Consider the following 26,828-nt stretch of genomic DNA (forward strand, 5'->3'; position numbering starts at 1 on the left):
GAGTGGATGGATATTTACCAGAGTGAAACAACCCACTTTTTTCCTATCCTTCAAAATCGGACACTCTTTTTGGAATTATCTCTCTCAGCATTTGTGCGTTTCAATTTTGGATGTTCAATTTTTTTTCAAACCCAAACTTGTCCCACATTTCTCTTAAAAAAAAGATCACAACAAAATGAAAATTTTAGGGTTCATGTACGCAAAAAAATTTGAAAACCAAAATTAATGTAAGTGAAAAAAAACTATTTGACGCACTAAAAAATGAACTCCAAAGTTTTGTTATCCATGTTTGGGAAGTTCCACTAGTACAACCCCTAATAGCTTGGTGGAATTTTATAAGAAAGAGATTTCTTATTGATTGTAACATGTTTTAAATGTGGTGGGTATGCATGCCAGAAACATGTTGTAGATGCAAATGACCTAATGATAAAAAAAATTCAAGAAGTTAAAAAAATTTAATGCTCAAGTTAATGTGTAGTCGGATATTTTCTAGTGCCAAACAACCCGATTTTTGCCGATCCTTCAAAACCCGAGATACTTTTTGGAATTATCTCTCTTAGCATTTGTGCGTTTCCATTTCAGATGTTCGATTTTTTATCAAATCCAAAGTTGTCCCACTTTCCTCTTAAACAAAACGATCACAACAAAGTGAAAATTTTAGAGTTCTTGAATGCAAAAAAATGTGAAAACTATAATAAATGTATGTGAAGAAAATTATTTCACACACTTAAAAATGAACTCCAAAGTTTTGTTATCCATGTTTTTGAAATTCCACTAGTACAACCCCTAATAGCTTGGTGGAAGTTTTTAAGAAAGAGATTTCTAATTGATCCTAACATGTTTTAAATGTTGTGGTATGCATGCCAGAAACATGTTGAAGTTGCAAAAGACCTAATGATCCAAAAATTTCGAGTAGAAAAAATGAAATTCTCAAGTTAACGTGTGCTTGGATATTTACCAGAGCCAAACCACCCACTTTTTTCCTATCCTTAAAAATCATAGATACTTTTTGGAATTATCTCTCTCAGCATTCGTGCATTCCCATTTTGAATGTTCATTATTTTGTCAAATCCAAACTTGTCCCACTTTTTTCGTAAACAAAACGAACTCAAGAAAATGAAAATTTTACAGTTGATGTTCGCAAAAAAATTGAAAACTATAATTAATGTAAGTGAAGAAAAGTTTTTCACGCACTAAAAAATGAACTCCAAGTTTTGTTATCTATGTTTGGGATATTCCACTAGTACAACCCTAAATAGCTTGGTGGAATTTTATAACGAAGAGATTTCTAATTGATCCTATCATATTTTAAATGTGGTGGGTATACAAGTAAAAAATATGTTGAAGATACAAATGACCTAACTATCCAAAAATTTCAAGGAGTAGAAAAAATTAAATTCTCAAGTTAACGTGTGGTAGGATATTGACCGGAGCCAAACAACCCACTTTTTGCCTAACCTTCAAAATCGGAGATACTTTTTGGAATTATCTCTCTCAGCATTTGTGCGTTTCAATTTTGGATGATCAATTTTTTTTCAAATCCAAACTTGTCCCACTTTTCTCGTAAACAAAATGATCACAACAAAATTAAAATTTTAGAGTTCAAGTACGCAAAAAAATTTGAAAACTATAATTAATGTAAGTGCAGAAAATTATTTCAAGCACTAAAAAATGAACTCCAAAGTTTTGTTATCCATGTTTGGGAAATTCCACTAGTACAACCCCGATTAGCTTGGTGGAATATTACAAGAATGAGATTTCTAATTGATCCTAACTTGTTTTAATTGTGGTGGGTGTGCATGCCAAAAACATGTTGAAGATGCAAATGACCTAATGGTCAAAAAATTTCAAGGAGTAGAAAAAATTAAATTCTCAAGTTAACATGTGGTTGGATATTTACTAGAGCCAAACAACCCACTTTTTGCCTATCCTTCAAAATCAGAGATACTTCTTGGAATTATCTCTCTGAACATTTGGGCGTTTCAATTTTGGATGTTCAATTTTTTTTCAAATCCAAACTTGTCCCACTTTTCTCGTAATCAAAATGATCAGAAAATAATAAAAATTTTAGAGTTCATGTACGCAAAAAAATTAGAAAACAATAAATAATGTAAGTAAAGAAAATTATTTCACGCAATAAAAAATGAACTCAAAATTTTTGTTATCCATGTTTGGGAAATTCCACTAGCACAACCCCTAATAGCTTGGTGGAATTTTATAAGAAAGTGATTTCTAATTGATCCTAACTTGTTTTAAATGTGGCGGGTATGCATGCCGGGAACTTGTTGAAGATGCAAATGACCTAATGATCCAAAAATTTCAAGGAGTAGAAAAATAAAATTCTCAAGTTAACGTGTGGTTGGATGTTTACCAGAGCCAAACAATCACTTTTTGCCTATCCTTCTAAATCAGAGACACTTTTTGGAATTATCTCTCTCAGCATTTGTGCGTTTCCATTTTGAATGTTCAATTTTGTTTAAAATCCATACTTGTCCCACTTTTGTCGTAAACAAAATGATCTCAACACATTGAAAATTATAGAGTTCACGTATGCAAAACAATTTGAAAACTATAATAAATGTAAGTGAAAAAAATTATTCCACACACTAAAAAATGAACTCCAAAGTTTTGTTATCCATGTTTGGGAAATTCCACTTGTACAACCCCCACTAACTTGGTGGAATTTTAAAAGAAAGGGATTTCTAATTGATCCTAACTTGTTTTAAATGTGGTGGATATGAATGCCAGAAACAAGTTGAAGATGCAAATGACCTAATGATCCAAAAATTTCAATGAGTTGAAAACATTAAATTCTCAAGGTAATGTGTGGTTGGATACTTACCAGAGCCAAACAACTAGATTTTTGCCTATCCTTCAAAATCAGAGATGCTTTTTGGAATTGATCTATCTCAGCATTTGTGCGTTTCCTTTTGGGATGTTCAATTTTTTTTCAAATCCAAACTTGTCCCACTTTTCTGGTAAACAAAACGATCACAACAAAATGAAAATTTTAGAGTTCATGTTTGAACAAAAAATTTGAAAATTATAATTAAAGTAAGTGTAGAAAATTATTTCACACACTAAAAAATGAACTCCAAAGTTTTGTTATCCAAGTTTTGGAAATTCCACTACTACAACCCCAAATAGCTTGGTGGAATTTTAGAAGAAAGAGATTTCTAATTGAACCTAACTTGTTTTAAATGTGGCGGGTATGCATGCCTGAAACAGGTTGAAGATACAAATGACCTAATGATCAAAAAATTTCAAGGAGCCAAACAACCCACTTTTTGCCTATCCTTCAAAATCATAGATACTTTTTTGAATTATCTTTCTCAGCATTTGTGCGTTTCCATTTTGGATGTTCAATTTTTTTTCAAATCCAAACATGTCCTACTTTTCTCGTAAACAAAACGACCACAACAAAAAAAAAATTTTAGAGTTCATGTTCACAAAAAAATTTGAAAACTATAATTAATGTAAGTGAAGCGCCCTAAAAAATGAACACCAAAGTTTTGTTATCCAAGTTTGGGAAATTCCACTAGTACAAACCCTAATAGCTTGGTGGAATTTTATAAGAAAGAGAGTTCTAATTGTTCCAAACTTGTTTTTAATGTGGCGGGTATGCTTGCGAGAAACATGTTGAAGATGCAGATGACCTAATGATCGAAAAATTTCAAGGAGTACAAAAAGTTAAATTCTCAAGTTAACATGTGGTTGGATATTTACCAGAGCCAAACAACCCAGTTTTTGCCTATCCTTCAAAATCAGAAATACTTTTTGGAATTATCTCTCTCAGCATTTGTCCGTTTCCATTTTGGATGTTCAATTTTTTTTAAAATCCAAACTTGTCCCACTTTTCGCGTAAACAAAACGATCACAACAAAATGAAAATTTTAGAGTTCATGTTCGCAAAAAAATTTAAAAACTCTAATTAATGTAAGTGGAGAAAATTATTTCACGCACAAAAAATGAACTCCAAAGATTGGTTATCGAAGTTTGGGAAATTCCACTAGTGCAACCCCTAGTAGCTTGGTGGAATTTTTTAAGAAAGAGATTTCTAATTGATCCTAACATGTTTTAAATGTTGTGGGTATGCATGCCAAAAACATGTTGAAGTAGCGAAAGACCTAATGATCCAAAAATTTCAAGGAGTAGAAAAAATTAAATTCTCAAGTTTACGTGTGGTAGCATATTTACTACAGCCAAACAACCCACTTTTTGCCTATCCTTCAAAACCAGAGATAATTTTTGGAATTATCTCTCTCACCATTTGTGTGTTTCCATTTTGGATGTTCAATTTTTTCAAATCCAACTTTTCCCACTTTTCTTGTAAACAAAACGATCACAACAAAATGTAAATTTTAGAGTTCATGTATGCAAAAAAAATTGAAAACTGTAATAAATGTATCTGAAGAAAATTATTTCTCGTACTAAAAAATGAACTCCAATGTTTTGTTATCCATGTTTGGGAAATTCCACTAGTACTACCCCTAAAAACATTGTGGAATTTTATAAGAAAGAGATTTCTAATTGATCCTCATATGTTTTCAATGTGGTGGGTATGGATGCCAGTAACATGTTGAAGATGCAAATGACCTAATGATCAAAAAATTTCAAGGAGTCAAAAAAATTAAATTTTCAAGTTAACGTCAGGTTGGATTTTTACGAGAGCCAAACAACCAACTTTTTGCCTATCCTTCAAAATCAGAGATACTTTTTGGAATTATCTCTCTCAAAATTTGTGCGCTTCAATTTTGGATGTTAAAATTTTTTTCAAATCCAAACTTGTCCCACATTTCTCGTCAACAAAACGATCACAACAAAATGAAAATTTTGGAGTTCATGTACGCAAAAAAATTTGAAAACTATAATGAATGTAAGTGAAGAAAATTATTTCACACACTAAAAAATGAACTCCAAGGTTTTGTTATCCATGTTTGGGAAATTCCACTTGTACAAGCCCTAATAGCTTGGTGGAATTTTATAATAAAGAGATTTCTAATTGATCCTAACTTGATTTAAATGTGGTGGGTATGCATGCCAGAAACATGTTGAAGATGCAAATGACCTAATGATCCAAAAATTTCAAGGAGTAGAAAAAATTAAATTCTCAAGTTAGTGTGTGGTAGGATATTTACTGGAGCCAAACAACCCACTTTTTGCCCATCCTTCAAAATCACATATACTTTTGGAAATTATGTCTCTCAGCATTTGTGCGTATCCTTTTTTTATGTTCAATTTTTTTCAAAATCCAAACTTGTCCCACTTTTCTTGTAAACAAAATGATCACAACAAAATGAAAATTTTAGAGTTCATGTTCGCAAAAAAATTCGAAAACTGTATTAAATGTATGTGTAGAAAATTATTTCACGCCCTAATAAGTGAACTCCAAAGTTTTGTTATCCTTGTTTGGGAGATTCCACTAGTACAACCCCTAATAGCTTGGTGGAATTTTATAAGAAAGAGATTTCTAATTGATCCTAAGATGTTTTAAATGTATTGGGTAGGCAATGCAGAAACATGTTAAAGATGCAGATGACCTAATGATCAAAAAATTTTAAGGAGTAGAAAAAATTAAATTCTCAAGTTAACGTGTGGTTGGATATTTACCAGAGCCAAACAACCCACTTTTTGCCTATCTTTCAAAATATGAGATACTTTTTGGAATTATCTTTCTCAGCATTTGTGCGTTTCCATTTTGGATGTTCAATTTTTTTCAAATCCAAACATTTTCCACTTTTCTCGTAAACAAAACAATCTCAACAAAATGAAAATTTGAGAGTTCATGTATTCAAAAAAAGTTTGAAAACTATAATAAATGTAAGTGAAGAAAATTATTTCACGCACTAAAAGATGAACTTCACTGTTTTGTTATCCATGTTTGGGAAATTCCACTAGTGCAACCCCTAGTAGCTTGGTGGAATTTTTTAAGAAAGAGATTTCTAATTGATCCTAATATGTTTTAAATGTTGTGGGTATGCATGCCAGAAACTTGTTGAAGTAGCAAAAGACTTAATGGTCAAAAAATTTGAAGGTGTAGAAAAAATTAAATTCTCAAGTTAACGTGTGGTAGCATATTTACTAGAGCCAAATAACCCACTTTTTGCCTATCCTTCAAAACCTGAGATACTTTTTAGAATTATCTCTCTCAGTATTTGTGCATTTCCATTTTGGGTGTTCAATTTTTTTTCAAATCCAAACTTGTCCCACTTTTCTCGTAAACAAAACGATCTCAACAAATTAAAAATTTTAGAGTTCATGTCTGCAAAAATATTTGAAAACTATAATAAATGTAAGTCAAGAAAATTAATTCACTCACTAAAAAATGAACTCCGAAGTTTTGTTATCCATGTTGGGGAAATTCCACTTGTACAACCCCTAATAGCTTGGTGGAATTTTATAAGGAAGAGATTTCTAATTGATCCTAACTTGTTTTAAATGTGGTGGGTATGCATGCCAGAAACATGTTGAAGATGCAAATGACCTAATGATCCAAAAATTTCAAGGTGTAGAAAAAATTAAATTCTGAAGTTAGTGTGTGGTTGGATATATACCGGCGCCAAAAAACCCACATTTTGCCTATCCTACAAAATCAGAGGTAATTTTTGGAAATGTCTCTCTCAGCATTTGTGCGTATCCATTTTGGATGTTCAATTTTTTTTCAAATCCAAACTTATCCCACTTTTCTTGTAAACAGAACGATCACAACAAAATGAAAATTTTAGAGTTCATGTTCACAAAACAATTTGAAAACTATATTAAATGTAAGTGTAGAAAATTATTTCACGCAATAATAAGTGAACTCCAAAGTTTTGTTATCCATGTTTGGGAAATTCCACTAGTACAAGCCCTAATAGCTTGGTGGAATTTTATAAGAAAGAGATTTCTAATTGATCCTAACATGATTTAAATGTAGTGGGTATGCAATGCAAAAACATGTTGAAGATGCAAATGACCTAATGATCAAAAAATTTTAAGGAGTAGAAAAAATTAAATTCTCAAGTTAAGGTGTGGTTGGATATTTACCATAGCCAAACAACCCACTTTTTGCCTATCCTTCAAACTCGAGAAACTTTTTGGAATTATCTTTCTCAGCATTTGTGCGTTTCCATTTTGGATGTTCAACTTTTTTCAAATCCAAACATTTCCCACTTTGCTCATAAACAAAACAATCTGAACAAAATGAAATTTTTAGAGTTCATGTATGCAAAAAATTTTGAAAACTATAATAAATGTAAGTGAAGAAAATGATTTCACGCACTAAAAAATGAACTCCAATTTTTTGTTATCCATGTTTGGGAAATTCCACTAGTGCAACCCCTAGTAGCTTGGTGGAATTTTTTTAGAAAGAGATTTCTAATTGATCCTAACATTATTTAAATGTTGTGGGTATGCATGTGAGAAACTTGTAGAAGTAGCAAAAGACCTAATGATCAAAAAATTTCAAGGAGTAGAAAAAATTAAATTCTCAAGTTAATGTGCGGTAGCATATTTCTTAGAGCCAAACAACCCACTTTTTGGCTATCCTTCAAAACCAGAGATACTTTTTAGAATTATCTTTCTCAGCATTTGTGCGTTTCCATTTTGGATGTTCTTTTTTTTCTAATCGAAACTTGTCCCACTTCTTTCGTAAACAAAACGATCACAACAAAATGAAAATTTTAGAGTTCATGTATGCCAAAAAAATTGAAAACTATAATAAATATAAGTGAAGAAAATTATTTCACGCACTAAAAAATGAACTCCAAAGTATTGTTATCCATGGTTGGGAAATTCCACTAGTACAATCCCTATTAGCTTGGAGGAATTTTATGAGAAAGAGATTTCAAATTGATCCTAAAATGTTTTAAATGTGGTGGGTATGCATGCCAGAAACATGTTGAAGATGTAAATGACCTAATGATCCAAAAATTTCAACAAGTAGAAAAAATTAAATTCTCAGTTTAACATGTGGTCAGATATTTTCTAGTGCCATCCAACCCACTTTTTGCCTATCCTTCAAAATCAGAGATACTTTTTTTATTATCTCTCTCAGCATTTGTGTGTTTCCATTTTGGATGTTAGATGTTTTTTCAAATCCAAAATTGTCCCATTTTTCTCGTAAACAAACCGATCACAATAAAATGAAAATTTTAGAGTTCATGTATGCAAAAAAATATGAAAACTATACTAAATGTAAGTGAAGAAAATTATTTCACGCACTAAAAAATGAACCCCAAAGTTTAGTTATCCTTGTTTTGGAAATTCCACTAGTACAACCCCTAATAGCTTGGTGGAATTTTATAAGAAAGAGATTTCTAATTGATCCTAACATGTTTTAAATGTGGTTGGTATGCATGCAGGAGACATGTTGAAGATGCAAATGACCTAATGATCCAAAAATTTCGTGGAGTAGAAAAAAATTAAATTCTCAAGTAAACGTGTGGTTGTATATTTACTAGAGCGAAACAACCCACTTTTTGCCTATCCTTCAAAATCAGAGATACTTTTTTGAATTATCTCTCTCAGCATTTGTGCGTTTCCATTTTGGAAGTTCAATTTTTTTTCAAATCCAAACTTGTCCCACTTTTTCCGTAAACAAAACGATCAAAACAAAATGAAAATTTTAGAGTTCATGTACGCAAAAAAATTTGAAAGTTATAATTAATGTAAGTGAAGAAAATTTTTTCATGCTCAAAAAAATGAACTCCAAAGTTTTGTTATCCATGTTTGGGAAATTCCACTAGTACAACCCCTAACAGCTTGGTGGAATTTTATAAGAAAGAAATTTCTAACTGATCCTAACATGTTTTAAATGTGGTGGTTATGCATGCCAGAAACAAGTTGAAGATGCAAATGACCTAATGATCCAAAAATTTCAAAGAGTAGAAAAAATTAAATTCTCAAGTTAACGTGTGGTTGGATATTTACCAGAGCCAAAAAACCCTCTTTTTGCCTATCCTTCAAAATCAGAGATACTTTTTGGAATTATCTCTCTTAGCATTTGTGCGTCTCCATTTTGAATGTTCAAATTTTTTTTCAAATCCTAACTTGTCCCACTTTTCTCGTAAACAAAACGATCTCAACAAAATGAAATTTTTAGAGTTCATATATGCAAAAAAATATGAAAACTATAAAAAATGTAAGTGAAAAAAAATTCTTTCACACACTTAAAAATGAACTCCAAAGTTTTATTATCCATGGTTGGAAAATTCGACTAATACAACCCCTAATAGCTTGGTGGGATTTTATAAGAAAGAGATTTCTAATCGACCCTAACATGTTTTAAAGGCGGTGGTTATGCATGATTGAAACATGTTGAAGATGCAAATGTCCTAATGATCCAAACATTTCAAGGTGTAGAAAAAATTAAATTCTCAAGTTAATGTGTGGTTGAATATTTACCAGAGCCAAACAAAACACTTTATGCCTATGCTTCAAAATCAGAGATACTTTTTGGAATTATCTCTCTCAGCATTTGTGCGTTTCCATATTAGATGTTCAATTTTTTTTCAAATCCAAACTTGTCCCACTTTTCTCGTAGGGATCGCAACAAAATGAAAATTTTAGATTTCATGTTCGCAATCAAATTTGAAAACTATAATTAATGTATGTGAAGAAAATTATTTCATGCGCTAAAAAATGAACTCGAAAGTTTTGTTATCCATGTTTGGGAAATTCTACTACTACAACCCCAAATAACTTGGTGAAATTTTATAAGAAAAAGATTTCTAATCGACCCTAACTTGTTTTAAATATGGTGGGTATGCATTCGAGAAACATGTTGAACATGCATATGACCTAATGATCAAAAAATTTGAATGAGTAGAAAAAATTAAATTCTCAAGTTAACGTGTGGTTGGATATTCACCAGAGCCAAACAACCAACTTTTTGCCTATCCTTCAAAATTTGAGATACTTTTTGGAATCACCTCTCTCAGCATTTGTGCGTTTCCTTTTTGAATGTTGAATTTTTTTTCAAATCCAAACTTGTGCCACTTTTCTCGTAAACAAAACGATCTCAACAAAATCAAAATTTTAGAGTTCATGTATGCAAAAAAATAACAAAACTATAATAAATGTAAGTGAGGAAAATTATTTCACGCACTTAAAAAGGAACTCCAAAGTTTTGTTATCCAGGTTCTGGAAATTCCACTAGTACAACCCCTAATATCTTGGTAGAATTTTATAAGAAAGGGATTTCTAACTGATCCTAACATGTTTTAAATCTGCTGGGTATGCATGCCAGAAACATGTTGAAGATGCAAATGACCTAATGATCAAAAAATTTCAAGGAGTAGAAAAAATTAAATTCTCAAGTTAACATGTGGTTGGATATTTACCGGAGCCAAACAACCAACTTTTGACCAATCCTTGAAATCAGAGATACTTTTTGGAATTATCTCTCTCTGCATTTGTGCGTTTCCATTTTGGATGTTCAATTTTTTTTCAAATCCAAACTTGTTCCACTTTTCTCATCAACAAAATCATCGCAACAAAATGAAAATTCTAGAGTTCTTGTTCGAAAAAAAATTTGAAAACTATAATTAATGTAAGTGAAGAAAATTATTTCATGCACTAAAAAATGAACTCCAAAGTTTTGTTATCCATGTTTCGGAAATTCCACTACTCCAACCCGTAATAACTTGGTGGAATTTTATAAGAAAGAGATTTCTAATTGATCCTAACTTGTTTTAAATGCGGCGGGTATGTATGCTAGAAACATGTTGAACATGCAAATGACCTAATGATCAAAAAATTTGAAGGAGTACAAAAAATTAAATTCTCAAGTTAACGTGTGGCTGGATATTTTCCAGAGGCAAACAACCATCTTTTTGCCTATCCTTCAAAATCAGAGATACTTTTAAGAATTATCTCTCTCAGCATTTGTGTGTTTCCATTTTGCATGTTCAATTTTTTTCAAATCCAAACTTGGGCAACTTTTCATGTAAAGAAAACGATGTCAACAAATTGAAAATTTTAGAGCCCATGTAGGCAAACAAATATGAAAACTCTAATAAAGGTAAGTGAAGAAAATTATTTCACGCACTTAAAAATGAACTCCAAAGTTTTGTTATCCAAACAACCATCTTTTTGCCTATACTTCAAAATCAGAGATACTTTTTGGAATTATCTCTCTCTGCATTTGTGTGTTTCCATTTTGTATGTTCAATTTTTTTTCAAATCCAAACTTTGCCCACTTTTCTCGTAAACAAAATGATCACAACAAAATGAAAATTTTAGAGTTCATTTATGCAAAAAAATTTGAAAACTGTATTAAATGTAAGTGTAGAAAATTATTTCAAAAACTAAGAAGTGAACTCCAAAGTTTTGCTATCTATGTTTGGGAAATTCCACTAGTACAACCCCTAATAGCTTGGTGGAAATTTATAAGAAAGAGATTTCTAATTGATCCTAACATGTTTTAAATGTAGTGGGTATGCAATGTAGAAATATGTTGAAGATGCAAATGACCTAATGAACAAAAAATTTCAAGGACTAGAAAAAATTAAATTCTCAAGTTAACGTGTTGTTGGATATTTACCAGAGCCAAACAACCCAATTTTTCCCTATTATTCAAAATCAGAGATACTTTTTAGAATTATCTTTCTCAGCATTTGTACGCTTCCATTTTGGATTTTCAATTTTTTTTCAAATCCAAACATTTCCCACTTTTCTCGTAAACAAAACAATCGCAACAAAATGAAAATTTTAGAGATCATGTATGCAAAAAAAATTGAAAACTATAAAAAATGTAAGTGAAGAAAATTTTTCTCGCACTAAAAAATGAACTCCAAAGTTTTATTATCCATGTTTGGAAAATTCCACTAGTACAACCTCTAATAGCTTGGTGAAATTTTATAAGAAAAAGATTTCTAATAGCTCCAAACATGTTTTAAATGTGGTGGGTATGCATGCCAGAAACATGTTGAAGATGCAAATAACCTAATCATCCAAAAATTTTAAGGTGTAGAAAAAATAAAATTCTCAAGTTAACGTGTGGTTGGATATTTACCAGATCCAAACAACCCACTTTTTGCCTATCCTTCAAAATCAGAGATATTTTTTTGGATTTATCTCTCTCAGCATTTGTGAGTTTCCATTTAGGATGTTCAATTTTTTTCAAATCCAAACTTTTGCCACTTTTCTTGTAATCAAAACAATCACAACGAAAAAATTATTTTAGAGTTCATGTATGCAAAAAAAATTTAAACTATAATAAATGTATGTGAAGAAAATTATTTCATGTACTAAAAAATGAACTCCAATGTTGTTATCCATGTTTGGGAAATTCCACTAGTACAACCCCTAAGAACATGGTGGAATTTTATAAGAAAGAGATTTCTAATATGTTTTAAATGTGGTGGGTATGCATGCCAGTAACATGTTGAAGATGCAAATGACCTAATGATCAAAAAATTTCAAGGAGTAGAAAAAATTAAATTCTCAAGTTAACGTGTGGTTGGATATTTACCAAAGCCAAACAACCCACTTTTTTCCTATCCTTCAAAACCAGAGATACTTTTTGGAATTATCTCTCACAGCATTTGTGCGTTTCTAGTTTGGATGTTCATTTTTTTTTTTCAAATCCCAACTTGTCCCACTTTTCTCGTAAACAAAATGATCACAACAAAATGAAAATTTTAGAGTTATTGTATGCAAAAATATTTGAAAACAATAATAAATGTTAGTGAAGAAAATTATTTCACGCACTAAAAAATGAACTCCAAAGTTTTGTTATCCATGTTTGGGAAATGCCACTTGTACAACCCCTAATAGCTTGGTGGAATTTTATAAGAAAGTGATTTCTAATTGATCGTAACATGTTTTAAATGTGGTGGGTATGCATGCCAGAAACACGTTGAAGATGCAAATGACCTAATGATCAAAAAATTTCGAGGAGTAGAAAATATTAAATTCTCAAGTTAATGTGTGGTTGGATATTTACCAGAGCCAAACAACTCACTTTTTGCATTTCCTTCAAAATCAGAGATACTTTTTGGAATTATCTCTCTCAGCATTTGTGCGTTTCTATTTTGGATGTTCAATTTTTTTTGAAATCCAAACTCGTCCCACTTTTCTCGTAAACAAAACGATCTCAACAAAATGAAAATTTAAGAGTTCATGTATGCAAAAATAATTGAAAACTATAATAAATGTAAGTGAAGAAAACTATTTCATGCACTAAAAAATGAACTCCAAAGTTTTGTTATCCATGTTTGGGAAATTCCACTAGTAACACCCCTATTAGCTTCGTCGAATTTTATAAGGCAGAGATTTCTAATTGATCCTAACATGTTTTAAATGTGGTGGGTTTGCATGCAAGAAATATGTTGAAGAAGCAAATGACCTAATGATCCAAAAATTTCAAAGCGTAGAAAAACTTAAATTCTCATGTTAACGTGTGGTTGGATACTTACCAGAGCCAAACAACCCACTTTTTTTCTACCCTTCAAAATCAGAGATACTTTTTGGAATTATCTCGCTTAGCATTTGTGCGTTTCCATTTTGATTGTTCAATATTTTTTAAAATCCAAACTTGTCCCTCTTTTTTCGTAAAAAAAAATGATCCCAACAAAATGAAAATTTTAGAGTTTATGTATGCAAAAAAATATGAAAACTATAATAAATGTAAGTGAAGAAAATTATTTCACGCGCTAAAAAATGAACTCAAAATTTTTGTTAACCATGTTTGGGAAGATCCACTAGCACAACCCTAAATAGCTTGGTGGAATTTTACAAGAAAGTGATTTCTAATTGATCGTTACATGTTTTAAATGCAGTGGGTATGCATGCCAGAAACATGTTGAAGATGCAAATGACCTAATGATCCAAAAATTTCAAAGAGTTGAAAAAATTAAATTCTCAAGTTAATGTGTGGTTGGATATTTGATAGAGCCAAACAACCCACTTTTTGCCTATCCTTCAAAATCAGAGATACTTTTTGGAATTGATCTCTCTCAGCATTTGTGCGTTTCCATTTGGGATGTTCAATTTTTATTTCAAATCCAAACTTGTCCCACTTTTCTGGTAAACAAAACGATCACAACAAAATGAAAATTTTAGAGTTCATGTTCGAACAAAAAATTTGAAAATTATAATCAAATTAAGTGTAGAAAATTATTTCACGCACTAAAAAATGAACTCCAAAGTTTTGTTATCCAAGTTTTGGAAATACCACTACTACAACCCCAAATAGCTTGGTGGAATTTTATAAGAAAGAGATTTCTAATTGAACCTAACTTGTTTTAAATGTGGCGAACTCCAAGGTTTTGTTATCCATGTTCATGAAATTCCACCAGTACAGCGCCTAATAATTAGCCTGGTGGAATTTTATAGGAAAGGGACTTGTAACTGATCCTAACGTGCTTTAAGTGTGATGGATATGCATGCCAGAAACATGTTGAGGATGCAAGTGGACCTAATGATCCAAAAAATTCAAGGAGTAGAAAAAATTAAATTCTCAATTGGTAGGATATTTACCAGGGCCAAATAACCCACTTTTTGCCTATCCATAAAAATCACAGATACTTTTTAGAATTATCTCTCTCAGCATTCGTACATTTCCATATTGGATGTTCAAATTTGTTTTCAGATCCAAACTTGAGTTTTCACTCTCCCATTTTTCTCGTAAACAAAAAAGATATAAGGCCAAACAAAATGAAAATTTTAAAGTTCATGTATGCAAAAAAAAAATTCAAAATTATTTCAGGCACTAAAATTGAACTCAGAGGTTTTGTTATCCATGTTCTGCAAATTCCACTAGTTCAGCCTCTAATAATAAGCCTGGTGGAATTTTATAGGAAAGGGACTTGTAACTGATCCTAACATGCTTTAAGTGTGGTGGATATGCATGCCAGAAACATGTTGAGGATGCAAGTGGACCTAATTATCCAAAATTTTAAGGAGTAGAAAAAATCAAATTCTCAAATGGTTGGATATTTACCAAGGCCAAATAACCCACTTTTTGCCTATCCTTAAAAATCACAGATACTTTTTGGAACTATCTCTCTCAGCATTTGTGCATTAGCATTTTCGATGTTCAAATTTGTCTTCAGATCCAAACTTGAGTTTTCACTCTTCCATTTTTCTCGTAAACAAAAAAGATATAAGGCATAACAAAATGAAAATTTTAGAGTTCATGTATGAAAAAAAAGTTTCAAAATTATTTCAGGCACTAAAAATGAACTCCAAGGTTTTGTTATCCATGTTCTAGAAATTTCACTAGTACAGCCCCTAATAATGAGCCTGGTGGAATTTTATAGGAAAGGCACTTGTAACTGATCCTAACATGCTCTAAGTGTGGTGGATATGCATGCTAGAAACATGTTGAGGATGCAAGTGGACCTAATCATCCAAAAATTTCGAGTAGAAAAAATCAAATTCTCAAGTGGTTGGATATTTACCAGGGCCAAACATCCCACTTTTTGCCTATCCTTAAAAATCACAAATACTTTTTGGAACTATCTCTCTTAGCATTTGTGCATTTCCATTTTGGATGTTCAAATTTGATTTCAGACCCAAACGTGAGTTTTCACTCTCCCATTTTTCTAGTAAACAAAAAAGATATAACGCATAAGAAAATGAAAATTTTAGAGTTCAAGTATGCAAAAAAAAAATTTTGAAATTATTTCAGGCACTAAAAATGAACTCCAAGGTTTTGTTATCCATGTTCTTGAAATTTAAGTAGTAAAGCCCGTAATAATAAGCTTTGTTGAATTTTATAGGAAAGGGACTTGTAACAGATCCTTACATTCTTTAAGTGTGGTGGATATACATGCCAGAAACATATTGAGGATGCAAGTTGACCTAATGATCTAAAAATTTCGAGCAGAAAAAATCAAATTCTCAAGTGGTTAGATATTTACCAGGGCCAAACAACCCACTTTTTGCCTATCCTTAAAAATCACATATACTTTTTTGAACTCTCTCTCTCAGCATTTGTGCATTTCCATTTTCGCTGTTCAAATTTGTTTTCAGATTCAACCTTGCGTTTTCACTCTCCCATTTTTCTCGTAAACACAAAATATATAAGGCATAACAAAATGAAAATTTAAGAGTTCATGTATGCAAAAAAAAAATTCAAAATTATTTCAGACACAACAAATGAACCCCAAGATTTTGTTATCCATGTTCTGGAAATTCCACTAGTACAGCCCCTAATAATAATCTTGGTGGAATTTTATTGGAAAGGGACTTGTAGCAGATCCTAACATACTTTAAGTGTGGTGGATATGCATGCCAGAAACATGTTGAGGATACAAGAGGACCTAATGATCCAAAAATTTCAAGGAGTAGAAAAAATTAAATTCTCAATTGGTTGGATGTTTACCAGGGCCAAACAACTAAGATTTTTCCTATCCCTAAAAATGACAAATACTTTTTGGAACTATCTCTCTCAGCATTTGTGCATTTCCATTTTGGATGTTCAAATTTGTTTTCAGACCCAAACTTGAGTTTTCTCTATCCCATTTTTCTAGTAAACAAAAAAGATATAAGGCATAAGAAAATGAAAATTTTAGAGTTCATGTATGCAAAAAAAAAATTTGAAATTATTTCAGGCACTAAAAATGAACTCCAAGGTTTTGTTATCCATGTTCTTGAAATTTAAGTAGTACAGCCCGTAATAATTAGCTTGGTTGAATTTTATAGGAAAGGGACTTGTAACAGATCCTTACAAGCTTTAAGTGTGGTGGATATGCATGACAAAAACATGTTGAGGATGCAAGTTGACCTAATGATCCAAAAATTTCGAGTAGAAAAAATCTAATTCTCTAGTGGTTAGATATTTACCAGGGCCAAACAACCCACTTTTTGCCTATCCTTAAAAATCACATATACTTTTTTGAACTCTCTCTCTCAGCATTTGTGCATTTCCATTTTCGATGTTCAAATTTTTTTTCAGATTCAACCTTGAGTTTTCACACTCCCATTTTTTTCGTAAACAAAAAAGATATAAGGCAAAACAAAATAAAAATTTTAAAGTTCATGTAAGCAAAAAAAAATTTCAAAATTATTTCAGGCACTCACAATGAACTCCAATGTTTTGTTATCCATGTTCTGGAAATTCCACTTGTACAGCCCCTAATAATAAGCTTGGTGGAATTTTATAGGAAAGGGACTTGTAACTGATCCTAACATGATTTAAGTGTGGTGGATATGCATTCCAGAAACATGTAGAGGATGGAAGTGGACCTAATGATCCAAAAATTTCAAGGAGTAGAAAAAATCAAATTCTCAAGTGGTTGGATATTTACCAGGGCAAAACAACCCACTTTTTGCCTATCCTTAAAAATCACAGATACTTTTGGGAACTATCTCTCTCACCATTTGTGCATTACCATTTTGGATGTTCAAATTTGTTTTCAGATCCAAACTTGAGTTTTCACTCTCCCATTTTTCTCGTAAACAAAAATGATATGAGGCATATCAATATGCAAATTTTAGAGTTCATGTATGCAAAAAAAAATTTCAAAATTAATTCAGGCACTAAAAATGTACTCCAAGGTTTTGTTATCCATGTTATGGAAATTCCACTAGTACAGCCCCTCATAATAAGCTTGGTAGAATTTTATAGGAAAGGGACTTGTACCTGATCCTAACATGCTTTAAGTGTGGTGGATATGCATGCAAGAAATTTGTTGAGGATTCAAGTTGACCTAATGATCCAAAAATTTCAAGTAGTTGAAAAAATCAAATTCTCAAGTGGTTGGATATATTTACCAGGGCCAAACAACCCACTTTTTGCCTATCCTTAAAAATCACAAATACTTTTTGGAACTATCTCTCTCAGCATATGTGCTTTTCCAGTTTGGTTGTTCAAATTTGATTTCAGACCCAAACTTGAGTTTTCACTCTCCCATTTTTCTAGTAAATTTTAAATATATAAGGCATAACAAAATAAAAATTTAAGAGTTCAAGTATGCAAAAAAAAAATTTCAAAATTATTTCAGACACTAAAAATGAACTCCAAGGTTTTGTTATCCATGATCTGAAAATTCCACTAGTACAACCCCTAATAATAAGCCTGGTGGAATTTTATAGGAAAGGGACTTGTAACTGATCCTAACATGCTTTAAGTGTGGTGGTTATCATGCCAGAATCAAGTTGAGGATGCAAGTGAACCTAATGATCCAAAAATTTCAAGGAGTTGAAAAAATCAAATTCTCAAGTGGTTGGATATTTACAGGGTCCAAACATCCCACTTTTTGCCTATCCTTAAAAATCACAGATACATTTTGGAACTATCTCTCTCAGCATTTGTGCATTTCCATTTTGAATGTTCAAATTTGTTTTCAGATCCAAATTTGAGTTTTCACTCTTCCATATTTCTCCTAAAAAAAAAAGAAAAAAGGCATAACAAAATGAAAGTTTTAGAGTTTATGTTTGCAAAAAAAAAAATTTCAAAATTATTTCAGGCACTAAAAATGAAGTCCAAGTTTTTGTTATCGTGTTCTGGAAATTCCACTTGTACAGCCCTTAATAATAAGCCTGCCTGAATTTTATTGGAAAGGGACTTGTAACTGATCCTAACATGCTTTAAGTGTGGTGGATATGCTTGTTAGAAACATGTTGAGGATGCAAGTGGACCTAATGATCCAAAAATTTCAAGGAGTAGAAAAAATCAAATTCTCAAGTGGTTGGATATTTACCGAGTCCAAACATCCCACTTTTTGCCTAACCTTAAAAATCACTGATACTTTTTGGAGCTATCTCTCTCATCATTTGTGCATTTCCATTTTGGATGTTCAAATTTGTTTTCAGATCCAAACTTGAGTTTTCACACTTACATATTTCTCGTCAACAAAAAAGAAATAAGGCACAAGAAAATGAATGTTTTAGAGTTCATGTATGCAAAAAAAAAATTTCAAAATTATTTCAGGCACTAAAAATGAACTCCAAGGTTTTGTTATCCATGATCAGGAAATTCCACTAATACAACCCCTAATAATAAGCCTGGTGGAATTTTATAGGAAAGGGACTTGTAACTGATCCTAATATGCTTTAAGTGTGGTGGATATGCATGCCAGAATCAAGTTGAGGATGCAAGTGAACCTAATGATGCAAAAATTTCAAGGAGTAGAAAAAATCAAATTCTCAGTGGTTGTATATTTATCGGGTCCAAACATCCCACTTTTTGCCTATCCTTAAAAATCACAGATACATTTTGGAACTATCTCTCTCAGCATTTGTGCATTTCCGTTTTGGATGTTCAAATTTGTTTTCAGATCCAAACTTGAGTTTTCACTCTTCCATATTTCTCGTAAACAAAAAAGAAATAAGGGATAACAAAACGAAAGTTTTAGAGTTCATGTATGCAAAAAAAAAAAAATTTCAAAATTATTTCGGGCACTAAAAATGAACTCCAAGTTTTTTTTATCCATGTTCTGCAAATTCCACTTGTACAGCCCTTAATAATAAGCCTGGCTGAATTTTATTGGAAAGGGACTTTTAACTGATCCTAACATGCTTTAAGTGTGGTCGATATGCATGCTAGAAACATGTTGTGGATGCAAGTAGACCTAATGATCCAAAAATTTCAAGGAGTAGAAAATATTAAATTCTCAAGTGGTTGGATATTTATCGGGTCCAAACATCCCTCTGTTTGCCTATCCTTAAAAATCACTGATACTTTTTGGAACTATCTCTGTCAGCATTTGTGCATTTCCATTTTGGATGTTCAAATTTGTTTTCAGATCCAAACTTGAGTTTTCACTCTTCCATATTTCTCGTAAAAAAAATATATAAGGCATAACAAAATGAATATTTTAGAGTTCATGTATGCAAGGAAAAAATTTCAAAATTATTTCAGACACTCAAAATGAACTTCAAGGTTTTGTTATCCATGTTCTGGAAATTCCACTTGTACAACCCCTAATAATAAGCTTGGTGGAATTTTATAGGAAAGGGACTTGTAACTGAACCTAACATGCTTTAAGTGTGGTGGATATGCATGCCAGAAACATGTTGAGCATGGGAGTCGACCTAATGATCCAAAAATTTCAAGAAGTAGAAAAATAAACTTCTCAAGTGGTTGGATATTTACCAGGGCAAAAAAACCCACTTTTTGCCTATCCTCAAAAATCACAGATACTTTTTGGAACTATCTCTCTCAGCATTTGTGCATTTCCATTTTGGATGCTCAAATTTGTTTTCAGATCCAAACTTGAGTTTTCACTCTTTCTTTTTTCTTGTAAACAAAAAAGATTTAATGCATAACAAAATGAAAATTTTAGAGTTCATGTATGCAAAAAAAAAATTTCAAAATTATTTCAGGCACAAAAAATGAACTCCAAGGTTTTGTTATCCATGTTCTGGAAATTCCACTAGTACATCGCCTAATAATAAGCCTGGTGGAATTTTACAAGAAAGGGACTTGTAACTGATCCTAACATGCTTTAAGTGTGGTGGATATGCGTGCCAGAAACATGTTGAGGATGCAAGTGGACCTAATGATCCAAAGATTTGAAGGAGTAGAAAAAATCAAATTCTCAAGTGGTTGGATATTTACCGGGTCCAAACATCCCACTTTTTGCCTATCCTTAAAAATCACAGATACTTTTTTGGAACTATCTCTCTCAGCATTTGTGCATTTCCATTTTGGATGTTAAATTTGATTTCAGATCCAAACTTGAGTTTTCACTCTTTCATTTTTCTCGTAAACAATAAAGAAATAAGGCATAACAAAATGAAAATTTTAGAGTTCATGTATGCAAAAAAAACAAATTCAAAATTATTTCAGGCACTATAAATGAACTCCAAGGTTTTGTTATCCATGTTCTTGAAATTCCACTAGTATAGCCCCTAATAATAAGCCTGGTGGAATTTTAAAGGAAAAGGACTTGTAACTGATCCTAACATGCTTTAAGTGTGGTGGATATGCATGCCAGAAAAATGTTGAGGATGAGAGTGGACCTAATGATCCAAAAATTTCGAGTGGAAAAAATCAAATTCTCAAGTGGATTGATATTTTCCTGGGCCAAACAACCCACTTTTTGCCTATCCTCAAAAATCACATATACTTTTTGGAACTATCTCTCTCAGCTTTAGTGTATTTCCATTTTGGATGTTCAAATTTTTTTTAAGATCCAAACTTGAGTTTTCACTCTTCCATTTTTCTCGTAAACAAAAAAGATATAATGTATAACAAAATAAAAATTTTAGAGTTCTTGTATGCAAAAACAATTTCAAAATTATTTCGGGCACTAAAAATGAACTCCAAGGTTTTGTTATCCATGTTCTGGAAATTCCACTGGTACAACCCCTAATAATAAACCGGGTGGAATTTTTTAGGAAAGGGACATGTAAATGATCCTAACAAGCTTTAAGTGTGGTGGATATGCATGCCAGAAACATGTTGAGGATGCAAGTGGACCTAATGATCCAAAAATTTCAAAGATTAGAAAAAATCAAATTCTCAAGTGGTTGGATATTTACCAGGGCCAAACAACCCACTTTTTGCCTATCCTTAAAAATCACATATACTTTTTGGAACTATCTCTCTCAGCATTTTTGCATTTCCATTCTGGATGTTCAATTTTTTTTTCAGACCCAAACATGAGTTTTCATTCTCCCATTTTTCTCGTAAACCAAAACAAAATAAGGCATACCAAAATTAAAATTTTAGAGTTTATGGATGCAAAAAAAAATTCAAAATTATTTCAGGCACTAAAAATGAACTTCGAGGTTTTCTTATCCATGTTCTGTAAATTCCTCTAGTACAACCCCTAATAATAAAGCTCGGTGGAATTTTATAGGAAAGGGACTTGTAACTCATCCTAACATGCTTTAAGTGTGGTGGATATGCATGCCAGAAACATGTTGAGGATGAGAGTGGACCTAGTGATACAAAAATTTCATGGACTAGAAAATATCAAATTCTCAAGTGATTGGATATTTACCAGGGCCAAACAACCCACTTTTTGCCTATCCTTAAAAATCACAGACACTTTTTGGAACTATCTCTCTTATCATTTGTGCATTTCCGTTTTGGATGTTCAAATTTGTTTTCAGATCAAAACTTGTGTTTTCACTCTTCCATTTTTCTCGTAAACAAAAAAGATATAATGCATAACAAAATGAAAATTTTAGAGTTCATGTATGCAAAAAAAAAATTCAAAATTATTTCAGGCACTAAAAATGAACTTCAAGGTTTTGTTATCCATGTTTTTGAAATTCCATTGGTACAGCCCCTAATAATAAGCCTGGTGGAATTTTAAAGGAAAGGGAAACGTGCTTTAAGTGTGGTGGATATGCATGCCAGAAACAATTTGAAGATGCAAGTGGGCCTAATAATCCAAAAATTTCATGGAGTAGAAAAAATCAAATTCTCAAGTGGTTGGATATTTACCTGGGCCAAACAACCCACTTTTTGCCTATCCTTAAAAATCACAGATACTTTTTGGAACTATCTCTCTCATCATATGTGCATTTCCATTTTGGATGTTCAAATTTGTTTTCAGATCCAAACTTGTGTTTTCACTCTTCCATTTTTCTCATAAACAAAAAAGATATAATGCATAACAAAATGAAGATTTTAAACGTCATGGATGCAAAAAAAAAAATTCAAAATTATTTCTGGCACTAAAAATGAACTTCAAGGTTTTGTTATCCATGTTCTTGAAATTCCACTACTACAACCCTAATAATAAGCCTGGAAGAATTTTATAGGAAAGGGACTTGTAACTGATCCTAACATGCTTTCAGTGTGGTGGAAATGCATGCCAGAAACATGTTGAGGATGCAAGTTGACCTAATGATCCAAAATTTTCAAGGAGTAGAAAAAATCAAATTCTCAAGTGGTTAGATATTTACCAGGGCCAAACAACCCACTTTTTGCCTATCCTTAAAATCACATATACTTTTTGGAACTATCTCTCTCAGCATTTGTGCATTTCCATTTTGAATGTTAAATTTGTTGTTAGATCCAAACTTGAGTTTTCACTCTTTCATTTTTCTTGTAAACAAAAAATGAAATAAGGCATAACGAAATGAAAATTTTAGAGCTCATGTATGTAAAAAAAAATTTCAAAATTATTTCAAGCACTAAAAATGAACACCAAGATTTTGTTATCCATGTTCTTGAAATTCTACTAGTACAACCCTAATAATAAGCCTGGAAGAATTTTATAGGAAAGGGACTTGTAACTGATCCTAACATGCTTTGAGTGTGGTGGATATGCATGCCAGAAACTTGTTGAGGAAGCAAGTTGACCTAATGATCCAAAATTTTCAAGGAGTAGAAAAAATCAAATTCTCAAGTGGTTGGATGTTTACTAAGGCCAAACAACCCACTTTTTGCCTATCCTTAAAAATCACAGATACTTTTTGGAACATTCTCTCTCAGCATTTGTGCATTACCATTTTGGATGTTAAATTTTTTTTCAGATCCAAACTTGAGTTTTCACTCTTCCATTTTTCTCGTAAACAAAAATGAAATAAGGCATAACAAAATGAAAATTTTAGAGCTCATGTATGCAAAAAAAAAAATTTTGAAATTATTTCAGGCACTAAAAATGAACTGCATGGTTTTGTAATCCATGTTTTGGAAATTCCACTTGTACAACCCCTAATAATAACGCTTGGTGGAATTTTATAGGAATGGGACTTGTAATTGATCCTAACTTGCTTTAAGTGTGGTGAATATGCATGCCAGAAACATGTTGAGCATGGGAGTCGACCTAATGATCCAAAAATTTCAAGAAGTAGAAAAATAAACTTCTCAAGTGGTTGGATATTTACCAGGGCAAAAAAACCCACTTTTTGCCTATCCTCAAAAATCACAGATACTTTTTGGAACTATCTCTCTCAGCATTTGTGCATTTCCATTTTGGATGCTCAAATTTGTTTTCAGATCCAAACTTGAGTTTTCACTCTTTCTTTTTTCTTGTAAACAAAAAAGATTTAATGCATAACAAAATGAAAATTTTAGAGTTCATGTATGCAAAAAAAAAATTTCAAAATTATTTCAGGCACAAAAAATGAACTCCAAGGTTTTGTTATCCATGTTCTGGAAATTCCACTAGTACATCGCCTAATAATAAGCCTGGTGGAATTTTACAAGAAAGGGACTTGTAACTGATCCTAACATGCTTTAAGTGTGGTGGATATGCGTGCCAGAAACATGTTGAGGATGCAAGTGGACCTAATGATCCAAAGATTTGAAGGAGTAGAAAAAATCAAATTCTCAAGTGGTTGGATATTTACCGGGTCCAAACATCCCACTTTTTGCCTATCCTTAAAAATCACAGATACTTTTTTGGAACTATCTCTCTCAGCATTTGTGCATTTCCATTTTGGATGTTAAATTTGATTTCAGATCCAAACTTGAGTTTTCACTCTTTCATTTTTCTCGTAAACAATAAAGAAATAAGGCATAACAAAATGAAAATTTTAGAGTTCATGTATGCAAAAAAAACAAATTCAAAATTATTTCAGGCACTATAAATGAACTCCAAGGTTTTGTTATCCATGTTCTTGAAATTCCACTAGTATAGCCCCTAATAATAAGCCTGGTGGAATTTTAAAGGAAAAGGACTTGTAACTGATCCTAACATGCTTTAAGTGTGGTGGATATGCATGCCAGAAAAATGTTGAGGATGAGAGTGGACCTAATAATCCAAAAATTTCAAGGATTAGAAAAAATCAAATTCTCAAGTGGTTGGATATTTACCAGGGCCAAACAACCCAGTTTTTACCTATCCTAAAAAATCACAGATACTTTTAGGAACTATCTCTCTCAGCATTTGTGGATTTCCATTTTGGATGTTAAATTTGTTTTCAGATTCAAACTTGAGTTTTCACACTTCCATTTTTCTCGTAAACAAAAAAGAAATAACGCATAACCAAATGAAAATTTTAGAGTTCATGTATGCAAAAAAAGAAAATTTCAAAATTATTACAGGCACTGAAAATGAACTCCAACGTTTTGTTATCCATGTTCTTTAAATTCCACTACTACAGCCCCTAATAATAAGCCCGGTAGAATTTTATAAGAAAGGGACTTGTAACTGATCCTAACATGCTTTAAGTGTGGTGGATGTGCATGCCAGAAACATGGTGAGGATGCAAGTGGACCTAATGATCCAAATATTTCATGGATTAGAAAATATCAACTTCCCAAGTGGTTGGATATTTACCAGGGCCAAACAAACCACTTTTTGCCTATCCTTAAAAATCACATATACTTTTTGGAACTATCTCTCTCAGCATTTGTGCATTTCCATTTTTGATGTTCAAATTTGTTTTCAGACCCAAACTTGAGTTTTCACTCTCCCAGTTTTCTCGTAAACAAAAAAGAAATAAGGCATAACAAAATGAAAATTTTAGAGTTCATGTATGCAAAAAAAAAATTTCAAATTTATTTCAGGCACTAAAAAGGAACACCAAAGTTTTATTTTCCATGTTCTAGAAATTCCACTGGTACAGCCCCTAATAATAAACCGGGTGCAATTTTATAAGAAAGGGACTTGTAACTGATCTTAACATGCATTAAGTGTGGTGGATATGCATGCCAGAAACATGTTGAGGATGCAAGTGCACTGAATGATCCAAAAATTTCAAGGAGTATAAAAAATCAAATTCTCAAGTGGTTGGATATTTACTAGGGCCAAACAACCCACTTTTTGCCTATGCTTAAAAATCACATATACTTTTTGGAACTATCTCTCTCAGCTTTTGTGTATGTCCATTTTGGATGTTGAAATTTTTTTTAAGATCCAAACTTGAGTTTTCACTCTTCCATTTTTCTCATAAACAAAATAGATATAATGCATAACAAAATGAAAATTTTAGAGTTCTTGTATACAAAAACAAATTTCAAAATTATTTCGGGGACTAAAAATGAACTCCCAGGTTTTGTTTTCCATGTTCTGGAAATTCCACTTGTACAGCCCTTAATAATAAACCGGGTGGATTTTTTTAGGAAAGGGACTTGTAACTGATCCTAACATGCTTTAAGTGTGGTGCATATGCATGCTAGAAACATTTTGAGGATGCAAGTGGACATACTAAGCCAAAAATTTTGAGTAGAAAAAATCAAAGTCTCAAGTGGTTGGATATTTACCAGGGCCAAACAACCCACTTTTGGCCGATCTTGAAAAATCACATATACTTTTTGGAACAATCTCTCTCGGCATTTGTGCATTACCATTTTGGATATTAAAATTTGTTTTCAGATCTGAACTTGAGTTTTCACACACCCATTTTTCTCATAAACAAAAAAGAAATAAGGCAGAACAAAATGAACATTTTAGAGTTCATGTATGCAAAAAAAAAATTTCAAAATTATTTCAGGCACTAAAAAGGAACTCCAAGGTTTTGTTATCCATGTTCAGGAAATTCCACTAGTACAACCCCTAATAATAAGCCTGGTGGAATTTTAAAGGAAAGGGACTTGTAACTGATCCTAACATGCTTTAAGTGTGGTGGATATGCTTGCCAGAAACATGTTGAGGACGCAAGTGGACCTAATGATCCAAAAATTTCAAGGAGTAGAAAAAATCAAATTCTAGAGTGATGGGATATTTACCAGGACCAAACAACCCATTTTTTGCCTATCCTTAAAAATCATAGGTACTTTTTGGAACTATCTCTCTCAGCATTTGTGCATTTCCATTTTGGATGTTCAAATTTGTTTTCAGATCCAAACTTCAGTTTTCACTCTTCCATTTTTCTCGTAAAACAAAAACGAAATAAGGAATAACAAAACGAATATTTTAGAGTTCATGTATGCAAAAAAAAAAGTTCAAAATTATTTCAGACACTATAAATGAACTCAATCGTTTTGTTATCCATGTTTTGGAAATTCCACTAGTGCAGCCCCTAATAATAAGCCTGGTGGAATTTTA

This window comes from Aristolochia californica, unplaced genomic scaffold (genome assembly GCF_029961685.1).
Source record: "Aristolochia californica isolate CCGP_79_NKW_82.1479 unplaced genomic scaffold, dmAriCali1.0.hap1 SCAF_10, whole genome shotgun sequence".
NCBI lineage: Eukaryota > Viridiplantae > Streptophyta > Magnoliopsida > Piperales > Aristolochiaceae > Aristolochia > Aristolochia californica.